We start from the raw sequence: 6,493 nt of genomic DNA on the forward strand, positions 1-6,493 counted from the left end.
GATGGCAACAGCCAAAAGTGCGGTGCGACGGGACGGGACGAGTTGCGCCCTGCCCTTCCCTGCCCCGGCCGCCGCGCCCCGCTCCGCTCCGCGCCTCCCCCGGCCGGGCCCCGGCGGCGCGGTCGCTGCGAGCCGCCCTCCGCCGTCGGGTCCACCTGCTGTGTAAACAAACCGTCGGGGAAGTTGTTTGCTCTCCCCTCCCCGCCCCCTCTTCCCCCTCTTCCCCCTCCCTCCCTCTCTCCCTCCCTCCTTCCTCCTCCTCCTCCCCCCCCCCCCCCCTTTTTTTGCTCCGTTAGACACAACGAGTTTAGCAGACAGGGAGAAAACAAAGCCGGGTGTTGTGCTGGCAGTGCCGAGTGGCTGCAGCCTGCTCGCAGCCCTCGACGTGCCGCGGGCCGAGCACGGGGGTAGGGACCCGCGTGGGAGGCGCCATGGAGGGGAGAAGGGATGAGGATGCGGGTCGGGGTCCCCCCATTGCCGCTGCTTCCCCCTTCGCATCCTCGCGCCTCCGCTTCCCGAAACTTTCTTTCCCCTCCCGACGGGCCGCGGCAAGGTGCAAGAGCCCCCCCCGAGTGAACCGGCCGCCCCCGGGATTCTTCGGGCGAGGATGGGGCTTGGGGGACACGAGTTGGCAGCGTGGCTAGAAGCGGGAGGAGTGCTGAGGGCCCCCGCGATTGCCGGTCACTCGATGCCGGGCACTTAATCCCGCTGCCGCCCCGCAGGTACATCAGCAAATTAACAAAGCGGGCTGCGCTGTAATTCAAGCATCCTCCCGCTCCCAGCTCCCTGACCTCCACCCGGCACTTTTCGCATTCGAAAAGCTCTCCTGCGTGCACCGCCGCTCGGCGTTAACCACGGGACGAATTTAAATATATATATATATATATTATTATTATAATGACTTCGCTTCTGCTGCTCGCTCCCGGCCGGCCCACCCACTCCCCCCCTCCCCCGGGCTCCTGCACGGCCACTACCGCGGGGGCGGAGCCGCCGCAACTTCGGCAACTCCGCGGGGGCCCCCCGCGAACGGGGCCGCCCCGGCTCCCTCCCGGCCCCGCCGCCGGGAGGGGGCCGGGGCGGTTGCGGGGGGGGGCCCGTGCGGGGCGGTGGCGGGGCCGGCCAATGGGGCGAGCTCGGGTTCGGGAGGTGAAAGTTCACCGCCGGGGCAAACTGCCGCGGGGGCGCGTCGCTGCCGATGGGTGGTCGTAAAATATATTTATTTGCTACTTGCAACTCTTTTGTCTCCCCCCCCACCTCCCGCTTCCCACTCTCCTTTACCCACACACACACCGCCCTTAGCCCTATCTCACGCACTCCTCGCCCGCCCCGTTGCCGCTAAACCCCGGCCGCTTTTATTTCTCGCCACTTTGCGAGCGCAACGGTTGCGGGGGGCGCCCGCCGCGCCCCCCGAGGGGCTGGGGGCTGCGGAGCGGAGTGGCCGCGGGCAGCCGCCCCCCGCAGCCCCCGGACGGTGCGGTGCGGGGGGGACCCGTGCGGGGCGCTCCGCCGCTCTCCCCGCCGCCTGCAAACGAAATCGCCCCCGCGGGCTCTGCTTGCCGGTGGGATGAACCGGCGCGGCCGCGGGGCTCCGCGGAGGCGCAAGTTGCGCGGTCCCAAAGCCGACCCCCCCCTCGCGGAGGCGGCGGGCGGGAGCCCTGCTCTCCCCGTGCGGAGCCGGGCGGGTTTCCCCGCGGAATCGGCCGCGGAGGGCGTCCCAAGGCTGCGGCCGGACGAAAGGGGCGGCAAGCACAGCGCTTGGCGGAGGGGAACCCACGGGCAGCGGCGCGGCCCCGCAGCCGGGCACCGACGGCTCCGTCGGGCGCCCCCGCGCCGCGGCCGCGGAGGGCCGGACAGGAGAGGAGGTGCACGGCGGCACCGCGACTGCCCCGGGTCGGGATGGCCCGGGTCAGGATGCCCTGTTGTGCCCTGCTCTGCCCGGCCCTGCCTTGCGTTGCCCTGCCCTGCCCAGTCCGGGCCGCTGCCGTCGAGCCGGGCTCCCTCATCTCCCGCGAGCCCCGGTAGTCCCGCAGCCCCCAGCAGCTCTCCGCGCTTTGTTTCAAGGCGATGTAAAAATCCCCCCTCGTTCATACGGCCGCCGCTGACAGCCTTTCTGCCTAGCGGATAATAACGCGGGGAACAATACGACGCTTGGCTGCTTAAATTAGTCGGCGTTGCTCGGGTCTGAGCGGCTCGCAAGTGCCACGCAAAAGGAGGGCTCAACAAACAAACACTTCGCCGACTCTTTTATTTTTACGGCGGTGGTTACGGCGGAAAAAACACAACTTGACTTTATAATGAAAAAGGCTGGTGCGTTTTATTTGTTCCTGTTTACGGTTCGAGATTTCATCTGCGCGGTTGTATTGTATTTCTCGCTTCAAATAAACCGCTTTGAAACCGTCTTCCTTTAATTAATTTAATGTATTTTCTCTGTGCAGCTGGCAGTGTTAGGTGTCTATCAGATTGCCATTTTCAATTAGGATTGTTTATAAAGCGACCGGGAAAACAGGTTCCTCTTCTAAATAGGTTTGTTCCCCTTCCTCCCCGCGCACAGCTCCCGTAGACGGTTTGGAAGGAGCAGAAAGTGTTGGTTTTAACCGAAGTCAAATCGAGGAGAATCTGTATTACAACATCAAAGCGAAGGGAGACGTTACAAAATTGGTGGAGTTACACCACCATCTGTCGTTAAGCTTCGGGACTACAAAAGTTCAGACGTACAATAAATCTTAATGAGAGCTGGCAACTTTTTTAATATGTGTTTTTCCCTTTTCCTACAGCTCTCGCTTTCCCAGCGGGGCTGGTGCCTGGGAGCCCCTCACTGTGGTGTCTGGCCTCTGCTGCCTGGCCTGGCCCCCAACAGCCCAAGGATGGTGGCCCTCTGAAGCAGCCTGGCACCTGCACGGCTTCCAGCCTTCAGGAGAAAGTTCATTGGAAAGCTCACGCAAGGCAATAAGTTTAAATTAAATAAAAATAAAGAGTTCTTATTGCTAGGTTGCCGGCTGTGGGATTCCAGTTCCATTTTGTGTACCCAGCCTGTGATGCTGGGTCTTCAGAAGGAACACATACAATAATATAAGGGATGAGGCTGGTGTGTCCTAATGCTACCTCCGAGTTCTCCTACAATGTCAAGAGCTCTAAACAGTTCCTCAGAGGAATCACAAAATGCTTTTGCACTACTCGGTGTAAGTAGTGTACCTGCTTTGTGTGATTGACCAGGTGAGAGTTGCCCTCAGACTTCAGCCCTTCCTCAATTCTTCAGCTAATGGGCCTACAGAGTGCTCATTTGCCATCAGTAGTGAAGAACCAAGAAAGATGTGCTTCCTTTAGGATTTTCCAGGTATTCCTTGAATTTCAGAGGTCAATTGCTACTCAGAGTGGGGTAGGAAGGGACATGCAAGCGGGTGCTGCTCACAGACCTCTGCGATGGAAACCATAAGGCTTATCATTATTTTACCATGGCTCCTATATTAAAGCATGTGGTGTTTGGTAAGGATTGATCCAGATGGGTTTCGGTATGGAGAGCTTTATCATTACAAGTCAACTTCCAGGTTGTTTCTTTTCAGCTGTGGAAATTCGCGGCTTTTTGCCCATCTTCAGCCTGACATTTTGCAAGTGCTAACCGGTTTTATCCTGTAATTAACGGTCAGCATTTTCCAGTGCTGTGGCTATTGTTAGGGGGTGATAGCAGTTTAACACGCTCTTACAAATCTTGTTTCCCTGTCTGATTCCTCATCACAGTGAAACTCAAATTTCCTCTGTCCTACCAGTAGCTGTTGATGCTCAGGATGAGGGTCCCCCCTTTAGCTTCTTGACGTGTCAAAAGAGCAAAAACTCTTTTTCTCTAAGGCTATATGTCCACTTTCTAGGCTATCATGAAACGTGGGACTACCTTGCAGGCAGTAAACAGTTTCACTATTCCTTTGTCTAACAGCTATTTTCATATTATTCCGAAAAAAAAAAAATACTTTCCACCTTCTCCATAGTCAGCTAAGCTCTCATAAGCAACTAAGCTCTTTGAGTCAACATTAAAGGCTAAGGTTTCTGAATTGGTGAGAGAAGTGTTTAACATTCCTCTGGCAGAAATAAATCCTGTGAAATGTTCTCTGCTTTGAGAAATGGCTGGGCCACTGCTACCAATTACTGATTTAGGAATGTTTGGTAAAAAAAATTGTGTCCAAAATTTTGCAGATCATTTCAATGTTTACACTGCCTACAGTTTTAAGTGTGTTTTATTACAATTTAATTTTGAAGTTACTCAATAAGCATTAGAGCAGCAACCAAAACGAAAAATAAAATAATTAGAGAAAAGAAAAACAAAGCAGAATGCTGCCTTATGTATGCTGTCTTAGGTATACTGCCTTAACAGTGCTGCCCCAAAAGAAGGGGTTGCACAGTGATAGTCTTCCCTGGATTCTTTGATACAGAAAAATCATGATAACAATAAGCTGTGCAAATCTTCAACTGATTCCTGTATTGGAAAAACATGGCATTTTTTTTTTAATCTTATATTTCACATCTATATATAAAAGGTTGACCTACAGAGCTTTCTTTTTTTCTTTTTCTGTTTTGTGTGGCCAGGCTTGGAGGAGAAATGTGCCACACTGACCTTTCAGGTAAAGGTCCCAGACCCCAAAATTTAGGCGTATATATAAAATATTATTTAGTCAAAGGTGAGGAAAGTTTTAAGACTGAGACAAGTTTCCAAAGAACAACCCGTGGAGCAGTATCACAAACATAAGCAACAGTTCTCTGTATATCTCACAAACAACTCACGGCTTCTAGAAAATTTGGCATCTGACCTGTAAGGCTTAAATACTTCAAAAGGTGCTGCTAAAGTGTAGGCTCCTAAATCTAAGCTGCAATCTTCAAAATCCTTCTTTAGCCCTCTGAGGAGTTAGCATTGCTAAGGTGACACTAAAAATCCCTTTGGTTCCTAAGATGCCACTTCTGCCTGAAATAACTGTCACAGTAGGGTTGAAAAGCTTGGCATGTTTCCTAAACCAAACCAACCTCCTAAAACTAGGCATCCTCTGTGCAGCTGAGCATTAATTTTTAATTAGGTAAAATGCCCAACCAGTCCTTAGAGCCTTGCCTGACCCTAACCTCCCCTTTCCTCTGTAAGTGTCCTACCCACTGGGCTGTGTAATCACACTTCTCTCACTGCTCCAGTCCATCTTCAGCCTTTTTTTTCTGCAAAGTGACACTGCATCCCCACTCTGGGCCAGCTGAAAGCAAGTGCTTAGGTCACAGTCACAGGAGCCGACTGATGGTTTCGGCCCAAGGACGGTCTAGAAAACAATTAGAATAGCATAACAACTTATTTATTCTATTAATATATATATGTATATATATATTGCAGCTACTGCAAGATATTGCAAAACTGGAAGTTTTAAAAAAGATGAGAACAGCTGCTTCTTTTATAAAACAGTTTCCATGAGCACGATGTCTAAAAGAAGGGCTCTGAGTCACAACATAGCAGGGCATGACAACCCCAAGAAGGCCAGCAGTTGAGACAATGCTGTCTCTTCAGTCTTTCAGCAGTCACCTCAGAAAAGTGACTGCTGCAGATTTCCCTTTGAGATCCCTGACTTCCTGGCCATGATGGGCAGGCAGCCCAGGTACCTCGCTCGAGGTATAGATTATGTGGGATTGCTTTTAGGAATCAGGTAAATAAAGTCAGCAAAAGCAGAGTCAGCAGTGACAATTCACTGCTGGCTATAAAACACTGAGTCTTCATGAGTTCCACCAAGATCTGTGGTCTGGCCTTTCCTTTTCTATCTTGTGATCATTTATCTGCATTTTTTTCCCTTCTTGGTTTCCTCAGAGTAAATCATAACACAGAGACTTGCAGGAAGTTTTCATTAAGGTTGACAGAAGTCTTCCTAACAGGAAGAGTTTCTGCTTTTATTTGTTGTGTTGCTTTCACTCTCCTCTTCCAGCATGCAAAAGTGTTCCTTCCACAAGCTACAGTGCTGCTTCAGCCTCACTCAAAACAAAGTGCGTGGGCTGGTAGAAGTAAATGAGTAGTAAGGCAGCACAAGGCTTCTTACGCTTGTCCCATGATGTCTTCATGCAGCATGTATTTGTTGCCTATGGACTATGACTTGCTTTCACAGGGTGGAAATCCATCTGTCAGAACCTGAAGTTTGTGGAGGGAGCATACAAGGTTCAGCTTCACAGAAGAAAACAGGATTTATTTTTTTTTGCTTCCAACCCCAAATGTGGTTTTTAGCACTGATATTAAACTATGATTTCATAATACCAAAAGAGCACAAAGTTTCTAGTTCTTTAAGAAAAAAAATAAGCAAAACATTCCTATGTTTAAGGAAATATATTTAGTAACCAAACAGCAATTACAACTATATCAGGAAACTGCTTTACTTTGGTAGCAGAGGCACAAGGACCACATTAAAGATGCAAAATTGCATTCAGTTTCATGGCATTTACACATCTGTAACAACATTCCTGTCATTCTGGAAATTTTGTCAGTATTTAG

This window comes from Oxyura jamaicensis, chromosome 1 (genome assembly GCF_011077185.1).
Source record: "Oxyura jamaicensis isolate SHBP4307 breed ruddy duck chromosome 1, BPBGC_Ojam_1.0, whole genome shotgun sequence".
Lineage (NCBI taxonomy): Eukaryota > Metazoa > Chordata > Aves > Anseriformes > Anatidae > Oxyura > Oxyura jamaicensis.